General features: G+C 43.4%; 1 protein-coding gene across 3 annotated transcripts in view; it reads right to left on the reverse strand.

Moving 5' to 3' along the window:
• The window catches only part of CMTM8 (CKLF like MARVEL transmembrane domain containing 8), a 104,261-nt gene that overhangs the window by 40,786 nt on the left and 37,499 nt on the right, over window positions 1-25,976 (reverse strand). The window lies entirely within an intron of this gene.

The following is a 25,976-nucleotide window of genomic DNA, read 5'->3' on the forward strand; positions in this document are numbered from 1 at the left end:
CTCCTGGGACTGGTGACCAGTGCACAGTGTTCTGCTCCCTTGGGGTTGATAACCAGTGCACAGTACTCTGCTTGACAAGCGTCTATATGCCCGTACCATACTGTTTTGATCACTGCAGCTTTGTAATATGTTTTGCAATCAGGAAGTGTGGGGCCTCTAGTTTTACTTTTCTTTCTCAAGACTGTTTTTGATGATCCAGATCCTTTGAAATTCCACATGAATTTTAGGATTTTTTTTTCTGTTTCTGGAAAAAATGCCACTGAGATTTTGATAGGATTGCATTGAATCTGTAGATTGCTTTCGGTAGTATGGACATTTTAACAATACTTAGTCTTCCAATCCATGAACACAGAATGACTTTCCAATTATTTTTTTCTTCTTTAATTTCTTTCAGTAGTGTTTTATAGTTTTCAGTGTATGAGTCTTTTGCCTCTGTGGTTTAGGTTTCTTCTGAAGAATTTTATTCTTTTTTGGTGCTATTGTGAGATTGTTTGTTAATTTTCTTTTCAGATTGTTCATTGTTAGTGCATAAAAATGCAACTGATTTTTGTGTGTGGATCTTGTATCCTGCAACTTAGCTGAATTCATTTATTAGTTTTAACCATTTTTTGGTGGAATATTTAGGGTCTTCTACATATAAGATCATGTCATCTGTGAACAGAGATAATTTTACTTCTTCCTTTCCTACCTGGATGAATTTATTTAATTTTCTTGCCTGACTGTGCTGGCTAGAACTTCCAGTACTATGTTGAATATAAGTGGCAAGAATGGGCATCCTTGCCTTGTTCCTGATCTGAGAGAGAAAACTTTCAGTTTTTGACCATTGAGTATGACATCAGCTGTGGGCTTTTCATATATGGACTTAATTACGTTGAGGTATTTCTTCTTATTCCTAGATTACTGAGTGTTTTTATTATGAAAGGATGCAGAATTTTGTTAAACGTTTTTTCGGCATCAATTGAGATGATCATGTAGTTTTTGTCCTTCACTGTGTTAATGTGGTATATCATATACGCTGATTTTCATATGATGAACCATCCTTGTATTCCAGGAGTAAATCTCAACTGATCATGACACATAATCCTTTTAGTATGTTGTTGAACAGGGTTTGCTAGTATTTTGTTGAGGATTTTTGCATCTATGTTCATCAGAGATATCAGTCTGTAGTTTTCTTATTGTATCTTTGTCTGATTTTGGTATCAGAGTAATCTTGACCTCATAGAATGAGTTTGGAAGTGCTCCCTCCTCTTCAATTTTTGGGAAAAGTTTGAGAAGGACTGGTGTTAACTTTTCTTTAAATGTTTGGAAGAACTGTTGAGTTGAGCCATCTGGCCCTGGGCTTTTCTTTTTGGGAGGTTTTTAATTACTGATTTTATCTTCTTACTGGTTCCAAGTCTGTTCAGATTTTCTATTCTTCGTGATTCAGTCTTGGTAGGTTGTATGTTTCTAGAAATTATCCATTTCTTCTAGGTTGTCCAATTTGTTGACATATAATTGTTCATAGTAGTCTCTTCTGATCCTTTTTATTTCTATGGCACAAGATGTAAGGTCTCCTTTTTTATTCCTTGCTTGTTTTTTTTGCTGAAGAAGATTCACCCTGAGCCAACATCTGTGCCAATCTGCCTCCATTTTGCATTTGGGTCATGGCCTCAGCATGGCTGCCAACAAGTGGTGTAGGTCTGTGCCCGGGAACCAAACCTGGGCAACCAAAGCAGAGCACGCCAAACTCAACCACCAGGCCATGGGGCTGGTCCCCTGATTTTTTCTATTTGAGTCTTTTCTCTTTTTTCTTAGTCTAGCTAATGCCTTGTTAATTTTCTTAATATTTTCAATAAAACCAACTAAGTGTTGCTTTCTTTCTTTTCGCTGAGGAAGATTTTCCCTGAGCTAACATCCGCTGCCAATCTTTCTGTTTTGTATGTGAGCCGCCACCAGAGCATGACCACTGATAGACGAGTGGTATAGGTCTATACCTAGGAACTGAATCTGGGCCGCTGAAGCGAAGCATACCAAACTTAACCATCAGGCCAGGGGGGCTGGCCCCAATGTTGCTTTCTTGATGGCATGAATCACATATCTCTATAGCACACAGATATACATATATACATATTCATGGATTCTACTAGTCACTGATTAAAGTTTCATCTATTACCACAATACAAGAGAATCCACATGGAGAAGGAGGCCAATTTGCCATAGTTCTGAAGACTGTCCAGGAAGTTGCCCCTATCAATATATTCCACACTTCAGTCTTTTTAACCAGCTATATAAAAAATGAAATTTCTTTTTACATTAAGGACTAGGAAAGGCTGCAGCATAGCTTACATAATTTGGTAGTTTGGGATAGAACCTTCCAGTTGCTCTCCAAAAATCCCTCATATGCTGAATCTGGTATTTCACAACTAAGAAAAATGCAGCAGGATAATTCTGGCAATTCTGCTTGGGAGTCTCAAATTCAAATTTCATTCCAGGAGTGAAAATCCAAAACCTTTAGGGGATCAACCAAAGTAGGAAAGTTTCTTAAAAATAAAATTCCCCTTGGCAGATAATGAATTCTGAAACAAGCCAGCAGTTTTTCAGACTTAGACAAATGGTTCTCCTAAATACCACCTCCCAGAAGTAACCGGAGATGACAAAATTCTATCTTCTGGGGCTCACACAGCTTCAGCAGGAAACCCCAACAAGAAACTGATTAATCAAGGACTGAGCAGCGCACATACCAAGGTGGCCAGAATTGCCCGGATTCTCCAGGTGGAGGACAGTGTGATGCCTGACTGAAGGCATTCTCTCCAAGCACGCTGACCCCAGACCCAGGGTGAGATGTGCTGGAGCTTGAGCCCACCAGGCCCTTTCCATGTGCTTCATATTCCAACCAGCTTTCAGAAGCCCAGACAAGCCTTGGCTCTGCTGCGAGAAGCCAACAGAGCCGCCACTGTGGAGGGGAGATGGCTCATACAGCATCTGTGACAGCTGAGTCTTTTCGGCGAAAATACTGTCCTGATGACAATACTGGCCTAGCTTTGCTCTGCTGGGACTCTGACTCAAAGTGAGCCCCAATTATTTGATCAGGGTTTCTCTGGGTAGTTAATTTGTCAGATTCAGCATGTACATTCCAACAATTTATAGACGCTTGATAATTTTGTTTTTAATGATAAAAGTGGCATAATTGTGATGGGAAACTCAAAAAATCCAGAAAAGCATTAGGAAAACAAAAACAAATCATTCATGTTCTTTCATAACTCAGAGAACACTACTGCTAACATTGGTAAAGGTGCTTCAGACGTTTAAGAATTTTTCCAGTATGAAATGTTATGAAGATAGTAGCCAGTGTCATGATGAGAATTAAGTGTTGGCATCTGTAAGGCTCTTGGAACTGTGCCTTACATAGTAAGTGCCACAAACTTGCCAGTAGATAATCTGGGGCACTTGTTAGAAACAGAGATCCCTGGGCTCACCCCAGACCACCAAAGCTGCATTTCTGAGCGAGACCTATGCATCTGTATTTTAAGACGCTCCCCACATGATCCTTAGAATCAGGTAAGTTGAAGCATTCAGCATTCAGGCTGCTACTGAAAGCTACTGTTGGTAGCTTTCAAACAAAGTCCTTTATCTAAAATTGCCTATTTTGCCCAGTCATTAATCTACTTTCTGTCTCCATAGGTTTGCCTACTCTGGACTTTCATACAAATGGAATCACGTAACTTGTGGTCTTTTGTGACTGGCTTCTTTCACTTAGCATGTTTTCAAGGTTCATCCATGTTGTAGCACGTATCTGTACTTTGTTCCTTTTCTACGGCTGAATAATATTCAAATGGTAGGATATATTTTTTATTTATCCGTTTATCAGCCAATGGACATTTGGGTTGTTTTCCCTTTTTGGCTATTAGGGATAATGCTGCTATGATAAAACAAACAGAAAATAACACTGCAGCACAGCCAATGGTAAGGACCAAGGAAGTGCAATTCTATCAAGAAAGGCTGAGAGATTCATTCAGGGGGAGCAGAAAATTACTCTGGGTGCTCAGAGAGGACTAATGGCCTCAGGAAGGCTGGGGCCTGAATAGGAATAGTTGCGTTTCAGGCAAGGGTGACACTGGCACTTGGCAGCTACTGCTTTAAGGGTGTGGGCAAAAGGCCAGAGGGTTAGCAACACTTGGGATGGCAGCGAGAGATGTGGAGGGAGGGGGTGGGTGGCCACACTGTGGAGAGCTTGGAACGGCAGGCTAAGGAGTTCAGATTTTGTTCATCAGGCAGGTGTGATAGAACCAGAGACATTTTCTGAAACAGGTATTTCTGGCATCAGTGTTTCAGAGTGATGCCTTTTCAAAATCTCCTCCGGCAAGGGCTGTATGGGGAGAATCAGTCATGTAACTGAGTGTAGGCTAGTCATCGGGAGATTTGCTTCAATGTAATGTTGCATAGAAGGCCAGTGGATGGGCGGAGTGTGGGTCGGGGCCCTGCCCAGGCTGGCCTCTGCACCTCTCCTGGCTGCCTGTTCCTCATCTTTGGAGCAGACTGGCATTCCTGAGAGAAGGTTCTAAGCCACATGTCCTGAGCTGGCTTATTTCACGGGTCCTGTTAAATGCCTCCATCCTGGTTGATGCTATTGACCAGTACTACTCCTGGGAGAGGAATACCCCTCTGTTCAGTGGGATCAAATACTCAACCCAACGTTTTGGTCAGCCACTGGCCCCTTGGGACTTCCTTTGTGACTACTGAGTGATGAGAAGAAATATTGTATAGTGCATGACTCGTCTTGGGGAGGACCTGGCAGCGTGCTGGGGTATGGGACGTCACATTATCTTAGCATCGATTTCATCCAAAGATTTGGGGGTGATATAGGGAAGAAGTACTATCATAGATAATTAAGTTCCTGCTATAGACTGAATGTTTGTGTCTCTTCAAAAGTCACATGTTGAAACCTAATCCCCAATGTGAGGGTATCTGGAGGTGGGCCTTTGGGAAGTGATGAGGTCATGACGGTGGAACCCTCGTGAATGGGATTAGTGCCTTTTTAAAAGAGACCCCAGGAAGCTCCCTCTCCCTCTGCCATGTGAGGACACAGCAAGAAGACAGCTGTCTCTGAACCAGGAAGTGGGCCTCAACCAAACACCGAATCTTTGGGCATCTTGAGCTTGGATTTTCCAGCCTCCAGAACCATGAGAAATAAACTTCTGTTGTTTATAAGCCACCCCAGTCTACGGCATTCTGTTATAGTAGCCTGAATGGACTAAGATAATACCTTTTCATTGAAAATCAAATCCAGAAATATTGCAGAGGAGAAGGCAGTCCACAGGAATTTAAAAAATAAAACATAAAAAAAAAAAATTTCACCTGGCAGCTTCAGGCCTCACCCTCGGATCCCTGAGGAATGAGTTCGCTCTCAGAGGTCTGGGATATTTTGGTTGAAAAGCTTGGTAAGCCCAGGCTTAGAGAAATAAGACTCGTTAATTTAGACACATTTCCCTTGCCCTGAGTGTCAGAGAAAGACCAGTCCTCCTGCTCTAGGAGCAAGCACATTATCTGTGGCTCAGTATGGACTTTTCTCTGAAGAACAGACAATCATGGAGGCTTTTTTTAGCCTGCCAATAATAACGCATCTCTATTACTGCAACTCTCCCCCTCCCAACCTGCCCCCCTGTAACTGAATTACACCTAAGCACCCCTTAGTCAATTTCACAATTTAAATAGGCATGTAATGATCCACTGGGGACAGTCACAAATCAACGCTCCTTTTAAAATTGGAATAAGATGCTGCAGCCAATCGAACTGAAATTTTAAACAGTTCAATAAGCTCCTTCTTGGGCTTTGAGTTTAACGGTAATAATTCCCTAAATGAACAAAATGAGATCACCAGCTACCTTCTCCTCCCAACCCCCTCAGTGAGGCATGGCATAGTTTCATGTAAGAGAAAGACAGCCCACAACAAGCCAATAAACCTGAGATGATCACACTAAATTGGAGGCTTGCCCACTGGAGACAGAAAATTTGAACAAATAGGTACTTATATATATATACCAAGTCCATTTTCTCTCTTGGAAGGAGAGGCCCAGGAAATACTTTTCGTAGGGAATAACTTGAAAGCATTTTTGGATGGAAGTAGGTTTTCAGAACTCACTAGGGATGGTTCCCAGACTGGAAAAAATGTTTCCACATTATAAGCAAATAGCTTCGCAGACTCACAACACCACAGTTTACGGGTCTTAAGTAAATGGTGCAGTGGGTCATGTTGCAAACCACTGGTGAAATGAAAAGTTTGATAATTGTGAACTAGAAGAAATGAAAGGAAGAGTCCAAATAGAAAAATAAAGCTCAGCTGACTCAATTAGTTGTAGAAAAATGGGGGCTGGCATATCAAAGTCAAAATTTACCAGAAATCCCCAAAATTCACCTCATCAGTTTCAGAGCCATTCCTTGCTGCATCCACTCAAATTTTTGCAGGGCTGTTAGCAACCAGTAGAAGTGATGAACCTTGGCCTTGGCCCGCATCATTTACAGGGGAGAAAAAAGGAAACAGCCAGCATTCCTTGAGTCCATATCACAGGCTGGGGGCTTCCTAAGCATCACCACCAGTCTCTGGAAAATCTTGACAATGTTGGTTTTCTCTACATTTTAAAAATGGAGAAAGCGAGGTGAAGTGGGCCATTTGCCCACAGCCAGCAACAGGTGGAGGCAGAGTCTGCACTGGATTTTCTGACCTCTAGAGCTGTACTCTCTTGTAAAATCTTTGGCCACCTCTTTTGAATTATGCTCAGAAAGCCAGAAGGGGATGCAACAGTTTGGACTCTGGGTAACAGACGTTGTTCTGGGCAAGCTGGGCTGGACAGGGGCCTCGTGACAAAGCTCTCAGCTCCAAGGAAAAGCTCGTGATGACTCGGTCTCTGGTTCAGGAACAACAGGGAACATTTATGTGGAAGGACTATTAGGAATACAAGCTACAGAGCTATGTTATGGGTAAAAGTTACCAAGTTTGAGAGTCAAAGTCTGGCCATGCAGGCAGTAATTTAAAAATACATTTTTTTTTTTAAAGATTGGCACCTGAGCTAACATCTGTTGCCAATCTTCCTTTCTTTTTCTTCTTCTTCTCAAAGCCCCCCACTATGTAGTTGTGTATTCTAGTTGTGAGTGCCTCTGGTTGTGCTATGTGGGACACTGCCTCAGCATGGCCTGATGAGCGGTGCCATGTCCGTGCCCAGGATACGAACCGGCGACACCCTGGGCAGCCGAAGCAGAGCGTGTGAACTTAACCACTCGGCCACGGGGCCAGGCCCAAAATACAGGTTTTTTTTATATATAGAGAAAGCAAAAACCTTGTTTTTGCAAACTACCTAAGATGGAGATGGACAGTCAGGGGAAAACATGGAAAGGGTTGTTTCACAGCTATTGCTTGCTCCCAGAAACCCAAGAATGCATCTCAAGGAAGGAAACTGGGGACAGGACATCCAACAGACAGGTGGCAAGTAGAAAGCTACCAGAGGAAGCCCACAGCTGCTGCCCAGCTGTCCCCGTCTCTGCCCCTGCCCAGCCAGGCTGACCTCAGGAGCTCAGCAGCTGCCAGAGGTGCGGACGGGAGGACTCACACCTAGTCTTGCGACCAAACTGTCTGAATATCCTCTCCCCTTGGCTTCAGTATCCCTGGGCCATCCAACAACCACTGTGCTGGACCTCACTGCCTCCCTGCTAGTAGGAAAGGTCAGGCTCAGGGCTGGCCCTGGGCCAAGGTCTATGGTGAGAGCCCATGAAGTTCACCATGCGGTCTAACCCCACCCAGCCCCTAAAACGTCTACTCTGGAGAAGCAGGAACCAAGATCTACCAAGATGCTGTGGGGACACGAGAAGCTGCCTCTGCTGTCTCCATTTCTGGATATCTTGTGTCCCAGCCACAGGGAAGAAAAAGTCACCTACACTGTCAATGTTAGAGCTCTGGCCAGTCAGGGAGAGATGACAGCAACTGGGTGTCAAGTCTGAATTCCTGGGGAAGACAATGATTGAGAGAGAGAAGGACTGACAATTCCAAGAAGACTGTGAAGAAAGAACTCAACAGGGGTCCGTGACCAGGGCAGCATTAAAGGTGGACCAGCCAGGAAGCTACCTGGGTGATGGAGCCATGAAGAGGATAAAACCGCCAGGAGGAAAAATGTTAAACTTTGTGTGATGCAAAATTTCAACTAGTTTCATGTCAGCTCCTTACTGACTCCAAATGCTCCTAATAAGTGATAAACACATCACTAAAGAATATTTGAAACATGATCAAATAATTGCCTTCCTGACCACTCCAAAGAGAGAAAAGTAAGAACAAACCATCTGATTAACACTGAGCCAATGTGACATGTCAGAACAATCTGAATTGGATTGTATGCTGACTTGGGTTCTTGAATTTCCAGCTCTATAGCTCTGGGACCCGTGGTTTTTTCTCTCAAACACATATTAGGCTCAAATTCCAAGTACCATCAATAAAGGCCTCTCTGGAGAGGCCCATGGGAAGGGAATTCCATCATTTAGCACTGAAGTCAGCAAACTTTTTCTGTAAAGGGCCACGTAGTAAATATTTTAGGCTTTGCAGGACAGACAGTTGCAATAACTCATCTCTGTGGCTGAGGCCTGAAAGCAGCCAATATGTAAACAAATAGGCATGGCTGTGTTAGAACAAAAATTTCTGAAAACAGGCAGCAGGCCACACTTGGCCCCCAGGCTGTAGTTTGCCAACTCCTGATCCAGCAGATTACAGCCACAATTTCCCTTCATATCAAACAGAGTGTGCGATCATGGAGTTTGGGGTAATGTGGTGGGGGCTCCCGACCCAGGAGGACACATTCCTTCTCACCATAACATTTCACTGAAGAAGTCAGGACTTGGGTTTCCTTTTTCCTCCCAAGGTTCCACAGAGGGATCTAAGAGGTCAATCCACATACATAAGCACACTCACGCTGCACGTGCACGCTTCTGCTGTCTGTTCTTCCCCCTCTTTCCACTACGATTTTCTATTTTCAGCAAGTTCTCCAGTGAAGGAGCTGGCCTATGACCCAACTCTCACTTAGGTCCCCAATGCTGTTAAAATAGTGCCACACTTCCCTGGAAAACAATGCAGCCATGGCTCTTTCACAAACAGGAAAATACACCTCTGACTTGGGTGCCGTTTTTAAATAGTATCTTCTAGTTGAGTCATGTAAATAAAAGTGCCCATCTTTAGCTGATACCAGCACTGTTTTTTGAAGACCAAAGCAATTTCTGACACAGGAAAACTCCAGAAACGGAAAAAGTCACTGACTATCGCCCAAGAAGTACAAAGATGCTTTACAATACATTTGGGGCGGGGGAGGGGGGGTTGGAGAAGGAAGGAAGCTATTATCTGCTAAAGGAACAACTGTCATGACCCCAAATGGAGAGCTGGAAGTAAAACAGGATCACAGGGTCAAATGAAGTCATTACTGTTTTCCAGATGATTATTTTGGGAGAGAAACTAAGTTTACACAGAGTTTCAAAAGTGAAAGGAAGCCACCTGTCCTTCCTTATCTATCACACTCCCCACTCTAGGGCCACAGGGCACCCAACTCCAGGAAAAAAACAAATGCCAAGGAAGAGATTCAGGTACACCTTGAGGCACTGTAAGTTAATCAAATTTTATTTTCTTATAACAGCTTTCCTGAGATATAATTCACACACCATAAAATCCACCCATTTAAAGTGTACAATTCAATGGATTTTAGTGTATTCACAGAGTTGTACAACCATCACCATGATCAATTTTGGAACACTCTCATCACCCTAAAGAAACGCCTTACCCATTAGCAGCCACGCCCCATTTCCTCCCACCATCAGCACCCTCAGCCCCAAGCAACCACGAATCTACTGTCTCTACAGATTTGCCTATTCTGGACAGTCCCTGTAATGGAATCACACAACATGCAGCCTTTCGTGTCTAGCCTCTTTCGCTGAGCATCACGTTGTGAAGGTTCATCCATGTTGTGGCACGTGCCGGCACTTAATGGCTGAATAATATTCCACTGTGTGATGGGACACGTTTTGTTTGTCCATTCATCAGGTGATGGACATTTGGGTTGTTTCCACTTTTGGCTTTTATGAATAATGCTGCTGTGAATATTCATGTACAAGTTTCTGCATGGGCATACGTCTTCATTTGTCTTACATCAAATCCTATTTCGAATGTACAAGTAAAGCTTGCTAAGGATCTGAGGGAGTGGCCCTGTGGGGGTCAGTTTAGACTTTTAGATGATGGATGTGCAGGATCCCTAGTTAGAAGGAGCGGAAGTTTTTCCTGGTGCTCCCTCTCCTGTACAGCTGCTCACAGCGGAGCACACCTCTATGACACATGGGCCTTGACTTTCAAGTTCAATTTTTGCACATTACTGATTGCAACCCCCAAATGCCTTTTATGTTAAGCATTCTGACATCAGCTGACAAACCAATATTTTCACTAAGGGTTGTTTCTTCAAGGGCAGTTTTGACAGCTCTGCTATGCCTGCCTTCACAGCAGAGCTAGTGTGCACAAATGTCTGAATATTTTGTTGCCTTTTACCCTTATTAGCCTATTAAAGTAAGTGGGAGATGGAAAAGTGGAACTGCTGATGTTAGTGATAATACTGTTAACTGCATCTTCATAGGATGGAAGTCATGAGACTGTTCAACTGAGACGGACAAACCTAACATGTAGGAAGTGCTGGAAGAACCCTCTGAAGAGCAGATCTAAAAAGCAAGGTGAAGTGACAGATGAAGTGAAGAAACCTTTAAACGTATGGATTGAGGATCAATATTCCAAAAGATAATCAGGCGTGGTCAATTTTCAAGTGAGATTGTGTGTGTGTGTGTGTGTGTGTACATAAGAGAGAGAAGTTAAGTTTAGCTCAAAAAATTTATATTTTAAAATGTTTTCAGAGGCCAACTCCGCGGCTGAGTGGTTAACTCTGCGCGCTCCGCTTCAGCGGCCCAGGGTTTTGCCAGTTCGAATCCTGGGCGTGGACATGGCACCGCTCGTCAGGCCACGCTGAGGCAGCATCTCACATGCCACAACTAGAAGGACCCACAACTAGAATATACAACTATGTACTGGGGGGCTCTGGGGAGAAGAAGAAGAAGAAGAAAAGAAGATTGGGAACAGATGTTAGCTCAGGTGCCAATCTCTAAAAAAAAAAAAATTTCCAAAAATATTAAAATTCCTATCTTTTAGAGCTACATATTAAAATATTTTCAGATGAAATGATACAGCATCTAGGATTTCCTTCAAAATCCTTCTTGAGGAAGAATGGGTGGGAATATAGATGACACAATATCAACTATAAATTAATAATTACTGAAGCTGAGGAGTGGGTAGATGGGAGTTTATTATGCTCAGTTTGAAATTTCTCATAATAAAATAAAAATAAAACCCACATTCCTGAGGCCTAAACGCAGAGGGAAATTCCCAGGGTCTCAGCACTGTTAACAGGGCGACAGCTCACTGCAGCCCCTCTATCAAAGGAGGGAGGTTGGGGTTGAAATTCCTTCCGATTATTTTAATTCTTCGTATAGGTAACACATCGACGTGGTTCAGAAATTGAAAAGCGTAAGAAGTTAGACAGTGAGAAGCCTCCTTGTCACTGGGATCCCCTTTTTGGATCTCCCTTGCCACAGCTTTCCCTCCCTACTCCCTACAGGCAAACACTGTCATTAATTTCCTTGGTATCTTTCCAGAATTATACTTAACCCCTCCACTCCCTGCAGTCCCACCTTAATGTATTTTGGAGATCTTTTCTAAGAATTTAGAAAGCATGCTTATTTCTTGTTAAACTGTTACATAGTATTCCTCAGTAAACAGTGTCTCTGCTAGTTCCCTATTGGTGGACATTTTTGGTTGTTTCCAGTCTCCTGCTATATAAGCAAATAGTGCTGCAAAGAATCACCTTGTAACATACCATTTTGTGTGTTCAGGTTCTGGGAAGGGTAAATTTATCAGGAAGTGTAACTACTGAGTCAAAGAATACCTCCATTTGTCATTACGATAGCTACTCTTAAAGGCCCTTCAGAAAGGTTAGACTTTCATTTACTTTTATTTACTTTCCCACCAACTATGTGATTTAAAAAAAAAACTCAGACACAGTTACGACCATCTCTTACCTCCTTCCCTTTTGCAGTAAGTCTTTCTTCCAACATTAACGTTTATTTTCCTACTAAATGTCATTTTGAGGAAGATGGACCAAGTCAGATGTGAAGAATTTACTTTAGACAAGTATTTACACTTGTCCATGCTTATTGTTTAAACCACGTTTTAAGGACTTACATAAAAAACAAACTAACATTTACTGAGTAGCCCTAATGTCCAGGCAGCGCTCTGAGCCCTTCCCTGGATGCACATGCTTAATCCTTGCACAGCCCTGAGGTCAATTCTACCAATTTCAATTTCAGATGAGCAAAGAAGCCCAGATACGAATGACTGTCCCAGGTCACACAGCTTGTGAGTGACAAGCTGATGCCTCTCCTTCTTTTGCCAGTTTGTGCAGAACCCGCTGGAGTTAGAAAACTTCAACATATAGATCCCAAGCCACTTCCCAATATTCAGTTCTCTTATACTAACCTGTAAGTCTGGTGCTCAATTTCCAAACACTGAATTGTCCTACATTTTTAGGAATACATTAGGCACAAAAGTATTTTCTTATCACAGGAAAATATCTACCACACTGGCAAACGGATTTCCAAATCTGGGCTCCCTATTGGGGATTTGATCCAAGTGTCGAGCCTTGAAATATTTATAAATGGAAAATATTTCACATTAAAAAAAAATCACAACAATCCATATAGTCTATGGCTTAGACAAAAAAGAACTGGAACTCAGCCCTGAGGAGAATTGAGACTCAGCCCTGAGGAGTTCTCTTGCCATATAACCAACCGATTTTTAACATCTCTACTGACAAATTTAGCTTTCAACTTAGGTCATTCAACCCGCCTTCCCATCCCATCACCAAATGTCATTCCACTGAAAGCACTGCTGTCTTGGGAAAAAACCACCCCACAACTAGCAAGCAGGCATTTCGTGTTCAGCTTTCGTTTCATATGCAGGTAGCGTAGATCTCAACAAATAAGTAGACATCTCCATAAGGCCCCACGCATTTGGCCACAAACCTTCTAACAATAAAGGTCACATTCTTGTCATGCCTTCTGTCAACTTTCGTCTAAGCTGCTCTGAAAAAGTTGCTCATCTGTCAAGGCTCAAGACCCAACATGTAAACACTGGGCATCTGGAAAACTCTGAGTTAATCTCAAAGGAATTTTTTTTTCAAAGACAATAGCCAAAACTTCATCAAAACTGCTTTACCAGTAGGTGGGCCTGAGCAAGCGAAAAGGTGGAATCACAAAAGATATCGAGTAAAATTTTAGATTTCAGTGATTTCCTTTGTAACTTCCCAGAGGATGTGTCTAGTTATTTCAAGGAATGTCAAGAGTTTCTCAAAATAGAGCTAATTCACTGAAAACAAAACAAAAGAGAGGCATTTTGCTTTCTTAAAAGGAATAAAGTATAGGTTGTCAACTCCAGATAATTTGGGAATTAGTATCTAACACCACAAGCCACCAAAAAATATGCCACCTGCTCCATAAGTCACATTTTTCAAAGTATGTTCTCAGAGGTTCTCCATGAAAACAGGGTTTATGGTCAAATTAGTCCGGGAAAGTCTAGACTCTAGCCCTCTCTTGGAAGTGTAGTCTATGAAAGCGCCTGAAGGGCCTCACAGTAATAAAACTATCTACCCTGGCCTTTTCCACGCTTACTCAGCCACGGAAGCCCTTTCACTTTAAACAGAACATCCCAGGGATCCCGCTGTGGGAGTCCTCTGAGAGCACCTGGCCCGTGATACCTCCATTCTAGCACTTTCTTCACCCTGCTTTGCGCTTCATGGTCAGTGTCCACATCTCCTCTTCCCCGAACTGGAAAGTTTTGAAAACAGGGATTGCAACTTAGCTACTTTAGTTTCCAGCACAGCACTTAACTTACCTACTGAAAAAACGACCAAAGGCTCACTACAGCACTCAAAAGGGAGGAGTAAGAACAGAGAAACCCGAGAGCTGTGACGGGATCTTCAGCACTTACTATAGTGTTAAGCTGATGTTCACTGGAACACACAATTCAAGATCTGCGTAAAAGGCTGCCGCTATCTCCATCAGCGATGCCTCAACTGGACCCACAAAGCACACCAGAGAAAATTTCCCTTCCTTACTGATGATGGAAAGAAAGAAAACAGACATATTTGGAAAGAATCCCTGTCTTATTCTCCTTACCACCCCCACCCTTCACACCCTCAGGCCCTGAAGGGCCGGCTCCTCTCGGACTCATTCCAAGCCTCGCTCAGCTTCTGCGGAGTGACCGTGGGTCAGGAGCTCCCTGCACTCCCCCAGTTCATTCCCCTCCTCCCCAGAATCCCCCATAGCCACCGCTGGCTCTCACCCTGGCACAACCACAGAATAACTGAGCTGCCCCTTTCTTAACTTGAACCACACTGCTTCCCCTTCTTCACAGGGGCCACTGGCTGATGCAGAACAAAGCACGAATGCTCTATTTTTGAGGAGCTGGTTGCTACTGCAGCTGTACCAGCCTCCAAGATAAGAAACAGGTCCTGTAGCACCTTCTACAGGAACTAGCTTTGGCAGCATCTGAGACTGAGTAGCCTTCCTTTTAAAAGGTGATGCCTAGACAACCAGTATCCAAATCTCTGGGTGAGTTTGTCAGAAGTGCAGATACCTGGGCCTCATCCTCACCCCAGAACTACTAGGTTCAAATCTCTGGGTGGGTCAGTGGGGTGGGTGGAGATGGTACTCAGAAATCTAAATTTAATAATTTATGTGTGACTGATTCATAGTACTTTTTTTTAATGAGTCATCTTTTTTTTTTTTTTTTTAAAGATTGGGACCTGAGCTAATATGTTACCAATCTCTTTTTTGCTTTCTTCTCCCCAAAGCCCCCCGGTACACAGTTGTATATTCTAGTTGTAGGTCCTTCTAGTTGTGCTATGTGGGACACTGCCTCAGCATGGCCTGATGAGCAGTACCATATCTGTGCCCAGGATCCGAACTGGTGAAACCCTGGTCCACCAAAGTGGAGCGCGTGAACTTAACCACTCGGCTATGGGGCCGGCCTCCTGACACATAGTACTTTGAGAACCACTGCTTTAAAAGACCAGGTGAAGAGGGAAAAGCGGAAAAAAGGATGACTTGTTGTGGTAGAAAGAATAATGGCCCCCCAAAGATGTCCAGGTGCTCATGCCCAGAACCTGTGACTGTCACTTTACCTGGCAAAAGGGATTTTTCAGATGTGATTAAGTTAAGAACCTTGAGATGGGGGGTTATCCTGGATTATTGGATGGCCTAATAGTCCACAAGGTCCTTATAAGTAAAAAACAGAAAGAGGGAATCAGTCAGAGAGATTTGAAGATGGCTTTGAAGATAGAGGAAGGAGCCACAAGCCAAGGAATACAGTTGGAAAAGGCAAGGAACAGCTTCTCCCCCAGAGTCACCAGAAGGAACACTGTCCTGCAACACCTTGACTTTAGCCCAGGGAGACTGATTTTGGACTTCTGACCTCCTGAACTGTGAAATAACAAATTTGTGTTGCTTTAAGCCACTACGTTTGTCATAATTTGTTACAGCGTCAATAGGAAACTAACACACTCAAAAATAATGAGAAACCTGAAAAAAAAAACAAAACAAATGCAGTCTAGTAAGCTTATAGCCCAGAAGTTAAATATACCTCCTTTCTAAGAGCAAGATATTTTAAGTGAAAAATGCCAGCCAGTAAAAGAATATAAGTGCTTTGGCCCTAAAGACACAAGACGGAGGCATGAACAGCTTGTGGACCATAATAATAACGGTGACGAGGATGGCAACAAGCATCACTGAGTTGGTACCATGTGCCAGACCCTTTCCTCAGCCCTTGTAAGTATAAAACCATTTCATCTTGACAACTCCACGAGGCAGGTTACCACTTTACAGGTGAGGGGACCACATCACTGAGGACAAGGGGAAGGTGTGATGGACGCAGCAACGTGGAAGTCGCACTGGTGAGTTGGGTTAGGAAAGTGTGAGGAGGGGCAGCTTAAGAGAGAGCTTGAAATGATGGCATGAAAGCAAGGCGAGCTGGGATAAAGAGGCTGTCTGGAGGGAGGTGGGGGAGGTCCAGGTTAGCTATGCTGCAGACAGCAAGGGGTGAAGTTCAACAGAATGGCCTTGAGGATGGAGCAGAGACAGCAAGACCAGACCTGGGAGGGCAACAGATGGGTTGGGACCCAAGGTGACAGGCCACCGGGCAGAAAATTCTGTGACTGTTCTGAGGGGCTGAGGGGCCAGATGCCTGTACTCCCCCCGACTCCTCTTCAACCAGGAAGCAAAACTGGGGTGTGGCACCCAGGTTCCAGGGGGGACAATGGCAGATTTAGATTTAGGAAGCAGATTTTGAAAGCATCATCCTAAGCAAGGTAACAAACATCTTCCCACCAGAAAGGACCCAGGAACAGACACTAAAGAATGAATACATTACAAATACCTTCAAAAATAATCAGTGCTGGCATCCCAATTGTGGGCAGTGTTGATACATCTGTATAAAGAGGAAGGGACTCAAAATTTAGAGTAGCTGAATTATCACGGAGGGATTTGGGCTCAATATTGTTTTTCACAACTTCATTGAAGTATAAATTACATACAATAAATGGCACTCATTTAAGGTGTACAGTTTGATGAGTTTTGCCAAATGTATATATCTGTGTAACAACTACCACAAGAAAAATACAGAACATTTTTATTAGCTCCGAAAGTTCCCTCCTGCTCTTTTGCAATCAACGCCCCCCTCCCCTCCTGTACCTCCTGACAACCACCAGTCTGTTTTCTGTCCTTTTGGTGAATTTGTATTTTCTAGAACTTCATATGAATAGAATCACGGAGTAGAGGGGTCAGACCTTTCCTGTAAAGGGCCCGACAATTTTAGGCTCTGCAGGCACACGGTCTCTGTCAGAATCACTCAGCTCTTCCTGAGGAGCACAAGGGCAGCCATAGACAGCATACAAATGAATGACTGGCTGTGTTCCAATACAACTCTATTTGTGGATGCAAATTTGAATTTCACGTAATGTTTACATATCCCCAAATAGTATTATTTTAATTTTTTCCCTACCCATTAAAAAACATAAAGTCATTCTTAGCTTGTGGGTCATACGAAAACAGGCAGTGGGCTGGATTAGGCCTGTGGACAGCAGGCCCTGATCCAGTACGGACTCTATTGTCCAGCTTCCCTTGTTCAACATAACGTCTAGAACTCATCTGTACTGTTGTGTACATCAGTAACTCATACTGCTGGGCAGCATCCCCTTGTATGGCCATGCCACAATTGTGTATTCACTCACCTGGTGATAAACCAGCCCAATTGTTTACATTTTCTTTCTTTCTTTCTTTCCTTCTTTCTTTTTGAGGAAGATTAGCTCTGAGCTAACTACTGCCAATCTTCCTCTTTTTGCTGAGGAAGACTGGCCCTGAGCTAACATCCATGCCCATCTTCCCCTACTTTATACGTGGGACGCTTGCCACAGCATGGCTTGCCAAGTGGTGCCATGTCCGCACCCAGGATCCGAACCAGTGAACCCCGGGCCTCCGAGAAGCGGAACGTGCGCACTGAACCGCTGCGCCACCTGGCTGGCCCCTACATTTTCTTTATCACAATCTTTATTGTTAAAACATTAAGTATAGGCTCTACAAAAATATCCAAAATGAAAAGCAACAATCATAGTTATCCAGTACAGGTATTTTTGAAATTTTTTTCCAACTTTATTTCCAAACCTGTAATTTTTTCCAACTTTCTCTAATTCCTTATACTTGTATAATACAAGAATGTTAACCAATCCTACAAAACAAGTCAGAGTATTTCCTAAACAGTTTGTTTAGAGGTTCAGAGGCACACCTGGTACCTGGGATTGTTCGAAGCCTGTGACCATAGCTAAGGATAAAGGATTACCGACAGATAATCCTACAGGGAAATTCTCTGGCCTAGGAGGAAATGCACACACACAATTGCAGCGTTGCACCCAGCAGTATGATTTCTTCCTCGTGTTGCAGGAAAATAACCCAGGAAGAAAGTGGTGAAGGGCTCCTTTTAAGTCCGACCTATTTTCATTGAACTCATTTCTTCCTTTGACACTCCTCGTAGGCAAGGACAAGGCCTCCTATTAAAATGTTATTTACTGGATGGAAGATTTCTAAAGCGCCTCCAGACAGCGTTCCACAGCTCAGGTATACTTTTTCTTGGAGCAAAACCACAGCTGGACTGTAAATTCAAGCCGCAGCCTCATAGTGCCAGCAAAATCCATCGCTCTCCCAGCACCATGACAGAATTCTGACAGGCCTTCCTTTCAATGAAGGCACCTCTCAAACCTCCCCCGACAGGTGAGGACAGATGTGGCTTCTTCAAAGCCACATATGAGCCTTGCGATAAGTGAGTTATTGAGGGGAAAAAACCCACAAAATTTTAAAAATCATGCATAACTCCACCGCTCCTTTCCACACATGTAACTTCTACGGTAAAAATTAGAGTGGATCAATTTCCTCCTCTATTTTCTCTTAGTCCTGTTTTGAAATGTCCTTTGCTTACTTCCTCTTTTCTCTTCTAAAAACCGAGCTAGGAAAATAAAGACTGGCTGTGAGAATCTCAAATGACCCTGTAGAGAGCAGGGCCAACCAAAGCTGACGAACACAGCCACTGGGTGCCCAGGGGAGCGAACAAACTCTCCCATCACAAATGCAAAGAGCCCCACAGTACGTGGGTGCCCCTGCAAAGCTGCTGCCCCTTGTTTGTGACCTGGAAAATCGCAAAGCCCAGAGAACACAGAGAAGGCCAACAGAGGATCTGAACATCCACTCTAGACTTCCCAAGGGACCAAAGGCTTGGTTAGAGTCACGGAATTACTGAAAATATGGCTGGGCTCTCACTGGGCAGGCCTTTGAGAAAAAAATGAGATACTAAGATGCCCTAAGCTTGGAACACTTTCTGGGCACACATGTCCAGCATGGGGGCAAAAGAAGAAACTGGTTTTCAGCGCAGGCCTGCATGAGCCCCTCCAAGTTTAAACTCAATCAGCTGGTCTTGCCAAAGCCCCAGGGGAGGTGGAGTGAGGCCCAGGCAAGGCTTTGCACAGCTCAACATTTCCGTGAGTCAGCAGTGGGTTAAGGATGTTTGTCTAGAGATGAGCAACTCAGTACATATGACTAAGACACAAGCGCTCACCAGGACACCCAGCTAGCACTGTTTCTATCTACGAAACATTCAAACCTCCTAATCCTCTCGGCTCCCTGGCGCCAGAACCCCACAGGCAGTGGCTGTCCCCAGATGGGTGCCATTCACCTCTAGTCATTGTTGATTATAGAGCTCATGACAACTTCCCAGCAGACAGCATTTGGAAGAAGCAGCATCTCCAATTGGTGGGGCTGCAGTGACCTCAAACTGTAAACAGTTTCCAATCTTAGATTCCAAGAGTTGCTACCACCTTATTTCCATAAAAAGGTTATACTGTGGGATCTAATGGATAATACATTAAAATTCACTAAACTCCACTGTGCCTATCAACCCACATTAAAATATAACAGCAGGGTACATTTGTTTTGAGCACTTGCCACATGCCTGGCAGTGTTTGAAGGGCGTTATACATATCCTCATTCAATCTTCACTATGATTCTGAGGTAGGGACCATGATTAGCCTCATTATATAGATGGGGAAACTGAGGCACACAGAGGTTAAGTAACACCAAGGTTATGAACAAAGATGGAGTCCAGAGCTTCTTACGCTGTACTCCAGTGCCTTTTCCACTCCTCTGGAGAAGAACCCGTGGGGCGGAAATGCTGAGGTGTGTGTTAAAGAGCTCTCTTGCAAATTTGTCTGTCTTCTTTCAAGCATATACACGCAGAGATGGGGAGGAGGAGTTTATACACTTGTTTTTCCCTCTACAGAAAACTCAATATATTACTCACAGCTTGATTTTTTTTTTCTTTACAATACATCACTAACGTCCCTAACAATCTGTAGGCACAAAGCTGCTTCTGTGTGTTCTGAGCCTGCTGAGAGCAGGACCATTTAGCTGGAAGGTCTCCTCCTCCCCGTGCCAAGTGAGAGACAGGCAGTGGGTAGAGTCTGAGGCAGCTGTGACTCTTCATCTGTTTTTTTATTGATCCTAAAAGGATGCGTAAGTCTCTTCCATCCTAAAATAATAGTTAGTAATAATAATAATAATAATGCAAGGAAAATATACTTCTCCTTTACGTCCCTCTTTTTTTTCCTCTCTTTTCCTTTTGAATTAAGCTTCTAGAAGGAATGGCCTTGACATCTCCATTCCTTCTTAAACGCTATTCTCTTGTCTCCTAAGAGCTTACACTGTCAGATTCCGCTGTTGCTTTCTTTGCCTTTGCCCAATCCTTGAACATGGTCCTGCAGGGCCCTCTCCATTTGGACTCTTGCCCTGCTCTGGTGGTCCCCAGACCAGCAGCATCAGCATCACTTGGAAGCTTGTCAGAAATGCAAATTCCCCAGCTCCACTCCAGACCTACTGAATCAGAGACTCTGGGGGCAGGATCCCGTGATCTGTGATTTTGTGATCTTCCAGGTGATTCTGATGCATGCTAAAGTTTGAGAACCACTGCCCTAGACAAACCTGTGCCTAGCAGTCACCTCTTCCCATTGTGTGGCAAGTCTCATATCCTTACCTTTAACCTCAACTTCTTTTCAAGCTGCACATCCACATGTGTAGGTGTGCTCTCTACACATCTCTACCTTATCACTGCACAGACTTCTAAACTTAACGCTGCCCAAAAAGGACTTCTCTTCTCCTCCAGGTCTGTTCTTCCTCCCACATTCCCCTACAACGCATGCCAATGCCATATCACTATACATCACCATATCACTCAAGACAGAACCATTAAGACATCCTCGACTCCTGCTTTTCCCTCACCTCCCTCATCCAATCAGCTCCTAGGTCAGGTCGATTCTATCTCTTTTCTCCATTTCTATGGCCTTACTTCAGGTCCTTATCATTTCTCAGCTGGCCTACACCAGGTTCCAGGGAGGCATCCAAGCACCTAATAATGAAGTATCTGTCCCTTCCAATCCTTCCTACTGCTGTCAAAAGAACCCTCTAGAACGTGAACCCAAATGCAAAGGCCCCGCCCAAAACCCAAGATCACCCACTGCCCTCAGCATCAAGTCCCAGCTTCTCAACAAAGGAGTCTTGCTTCAGCCCCCTGCCTTATCTCCTGCTGTCCTGTAGCCATTGCAGACAGATGTAACCATTTGCCCCATGAGACTTCCACGCCTTTGCTCAGGAGGCTAACAGGCATATGAAGCGATATCCAAACTCAGTAATCAGAGAAATGCAAAACAAATCATGACAACAAGATGTCACTTTACATATATTAAACCAGTCAACATTAAAAAGTTGGACAATGTTAAGAGTTGGCTGCAGTGTGGGGATACAGGAACCCTGAGCGCTGCTGGTGGGAGTGAAAACTACACAGGCATCTTGGAGAATGTCTATAAGTAGTAAAACTAAGTATAGGTATGTGCTATGCCTCAGCAATCTTATTCCTGGGAATACATCCCCCAAATTCTCATGAAGGTCCATAAGGTGACACATACAAAGATGTTTATCACAGCATGCAGGGTTGGAGCAACTCAGACAGGCGTCACTGGAAGTCTGGACAGGTAAAAGGTGACGGATGGATGCACACTCTGGTTGACTAACCGCATCGATGGCTCCGGTTAACCTCCCTATAACCACACCTTTGCAATATGACATTTCAGCCCCTCCCCTCAAGAGGCGGAGTCTATTTCCCGGCATTGTAATCTGGCTTGGACTGTGACTTGTTTTACCCAATAGAGTATGGTAGAAAAGACAGTGTGGAAGTACAGGCCTTGCACATTTTACCTCTCTTGGACTCCTGCCCTGCCACCACGTGACCAAGCTCATGCTAGCCTGACGGGGATGACAGTAATGTCCCAAGGCCCTCTTAAATTGTCTAGCCCCCAGGAATGAGTGATACCAGCTGAGATGAGCAGAGCCAGACCCAGATCAGCCAAACCACACAACCAACCACAGAGACTCAACAAAAATGAGTGACTGTTGTTTTAAGTCACTAAGTTTGGGGTGGTTTATCACAAAGCATAACTGGTCACACCCTAAGGAGTACTATGCAGCAATCAGAAGCAACAAAATAGATGGGCCCATAGCAACATGAATTGAGTTTAACAGCACAGAATTAACCGGAAAAGGAGCCGGCCTGGTGGTGCAATGGTTAGGTTTATGGCTCTGCTTTGGCAGGCTGGGGATTGCAGGTTTGAATCCCGGGGGCAGACTATACACCACTCATCAAGCTATGCTGTGGCAGCGTCCCATATACAAAATAGAGAAAGACTGGCATAGATGTTAGCTCAGGACCCATCTTCCTCAAGCAAAAAAAAAAAAAAAAGAATTAACTGGAAAAGAAACTGAATGAAATAATTTATGTCCATGCAATTGTGTTAAGATATTCACACAAGTCAGTAATACACATTTTATTTTAAAAAATGCAAAATCAAAGATTTACATTTACATAAATATGGTGGCCACTGGTGTGGAGGGAAAAGAGGAATAAATAGGGAAACAATAAGAGGTCTCGAATGGGCCAATGATGATGCCGTACAAACTGAGTGTGATTTCTCAACCCTCCACACTTAGTAGTACCTACTCATCCGGTCAGCTCCAGCCCAAACGAAGCTTCTGTTTGTAGCTTGCTGCAGCATCTTCTCTGAAACAGTTATGGCCACTTGTAAAAGAATAAGAAAGTCCATTTACCACAGTTTTATGACTGTCTGCAGGTCAGTTTTCCTGATGAGATGGTGAGCTTTGAGTGCACAGTCTTATTTTCTTGGAACACCCAGTGCTTCACATACTGCAAACATCTGTTGATAAAAGAACTCTACCATCCCACAAAAAAAAGTGCTTTTCGACCTTGGCACTACTGACATTTTTAGACATAGTATTTCTTTGCCATTGCTAATGGTGTGTTTGTGGGTGGGGGTGCTGCTCTGTGCACCGTACGATGTTCAGCAGCATCCCTGGCCTCTACTCACTAGATGCTGATAGCATCTTCAAATGTGACAATCAAAAATGTCTGCAGGGGCCAGCCCCGTGGTGTACTGGTTAAGTTCAGTGTGCTCTGCTTCAGCAGCCCAGGTTCATGGTTTTGGATCCTGGTCACTCAATGGCCATGCTGTGGTGGCGACCCACACATAAAAAGGAGGAAGACTGGCACAGATATTAGCGCAGGGATAATCTTCTTCAAGCAAAAGAAAACTGAGTTAGATTGGTAACAGATGTTAGCTCAGGGCTAATCTTCCTCAGCAAAAAAAAAAAAAAAAAGTGTCCATATACTGCCATATGTTCCCTGTGCATCATAATCACTCCCTGGTTGAGAACCACTGCCATGAAGGATTGGGCCACACAATGCTACAATTCTAAGATGGCACTGTAGACACATATAATGTGTTTGAAACAAATAATGTTTGAGATTACTAAATTACATCACGCTCTATGTAATACTTCTCAAGCAGGACTTAGATTGCCAACATTTTTCCTTCCTAGATGGTTCTCACCCACTAGCTCAAAACTAATGTTTTAGTTCACTACCCTACGGGGAAAGATGAAATACAAAATTCACTTGAGCTTTCACATCCATGCAGAAATATTTGTCCTCGTAAGTTTTAGTCAAACCTTTTATTCACAAAGTTTAAATCTGTCTCTTTAAGTCAACGGTGTACGCTGCCGATTTTTCTTTATTACACTGCAGAGGCTGTTTATCCAGCTGCTGAAAGAGACGTCCCTGCTCTATACTATGAACTAAAACATGAAAAACCACTGGGTAACCAAGCTAAAAGAATTCTGCCTCATTTGTCTTCCGTGTGGCACCAGAGCAAACATGAGGCATTTTAATAACCTCGTCCAGACCTTCAGTAATCATTGTAGGCTACTGACTCCAGACAAATATTTGCCTTGGAGGTCTCTCTATGGAGAGACGGGGGTAAACTAAGCACCTTTTGTTCATATAGATTGAGCATAACAATCTGGAAAGCACAGAGCACTCACACCATTCTTTCTTGCAACCATACAAATAAAGGGGCAACAGGGATGGTTCTCCACAGGTCTGACTGGACGCCCTTCCTTTTATACTTCTCCTTTCCCCCCATGCCACCTCCAACAAGAAATCAAAATAAAGCTAAGGAGAGTATCAGTGGATGCTAAAATCAATGGGCGAAAGTCTGTTGGGGAAAAGTACATTCACATGGTCTCCAAATCGGTCCCCCCAGACTTACAACAAGGGAAGTGGGCCCACTTCAGAAGAGCTGGCAGATAGCCCTGTAACCAAGTGACTAAACTTAACGACAGCAATATGGGAACAGCCCGTTATCACGTGCCTCCTGATGTGACGCAATCCGAAACGTAGAGCACCACCTAGGTAGGATTCCTGCCCAGATTGTTTACCCTGAACCTCATCCTGAGAAGAGAGACAAACCAGGCTGTGGAGCATTCTAGAAGAAAATGGCCTGGACTCTTCCAAAATGTCAATGTCATAAGACAAGAAAAGGCTGTGGAGTTTGTAGATTAAAGGGGACTAAAGAAACATGACAACCAAATGCAACTTGTTGATCCTGACTGGATGCTCGAACAAAAGGTGGAGGTAAAGGACATTATTGGGACATTTTGGGAAATGTGAATGTAGGCTACATCATAGAGTATTGAACTGATGCTAAATTACTTCAGTGTGATGAAGGTATTGCAACTATATAAGAGAATATCTTTGTTCTTGGGAGAGACATCCTGACTTTTTTATGAAGTGTCATGTCTTCAACTTATTTCATAGTGATGAACAAAAAAATAAATTAAATGAATGCACACACATACACACAGGGAGAGAAAGCAAAACTGGCAAAAAGTTAATTGGCACATTTAAATGAAGGAGTCTACAAAATTTAAGTGAAGAAGTCTAAACCGTTCTTTCAGTTATCCTATGGATTTGAAAATTTTCAACATTAAAGTTGGAGGAAAAGAAAGCTAGAACTGTTGCTACCAATATGTCATTAAGCCAGAATGTTTCAGAAACGAATCACACAGGGGGAAAAAGTACTAAGGACTAGCGGCCCAGTAGTTAAGTTCACGCGCTCCACTTCAGCGGCCCGGGGTTTGCTGGTTCGGATCCTGGGCACGGACCTGCACACCGCTCATCAAGCCACGCTGAGGCGACCTCCCACAGAGAAGAACTAGAGAAACGTACAACCAGGATATACAACTATGTAGTGTGGCTTTGGGGAGGAAACCAAAATAAATTAAAAAAACTTTTTTTTAAGTATTAAGAGGCAAATATTATTTTCTGCCTCAAATCTGAAGATAAATAACCTGAGTGACTAAGTGTTTGGAAGCATAAGATTAAAAAACAAAATCTTTGAATCCAATCCAACATGTTTTAACTCTGTCACCGCATTAAGAATGAGCTGAAATCAGAAGTTTTGATGCATCAGAGCTCTCAAAAATCCTAGAGATTTCTCATCAATATGATAATGGGCTTAAAGATCTGTGCGTGCACTAAATGAATCCCAAATAAACATTACAGTAATTTTTATAACTTGTTAACACAACTGTTCTCCAGAGAATAGAGAGAAATCTTGCCAGGAAAGGCCTCCACTTCCCAGCAAGCAGTGACTATGAGCAACTTAGAATAAGACGACAAAGATTTTCCGTAGAAAACCTTACGTAGTTACATCCTAAATTTATATATTTTGGATTCTGGACTGGAGCAGTTTGGACACTCAATGTAAGTTCATGTAACAGCGATCAAGAACAACTTGCTGGAAAAAAGGAGAAAGCTGTAAAATTGGGCATGTGGCTAACGGAAGGGTTGGGGGTTAGAGAGACAAAATTAGTGTAATAGTTTAGTG

This window comes from Equus asinus, chromosome 21, assembly GCF_041296235.1.
Source record: "Equus asinus isolate D_3611 breed Donkey chromosome 21, EquAss-T2T_v2, whole genome shotgun sequence".
Taxonomy (NCBI): Eukaryota; Metazoa; Chordata; class Mammalia; order Perissodactyla; family Equidae; genus Equus; species Equus asinus.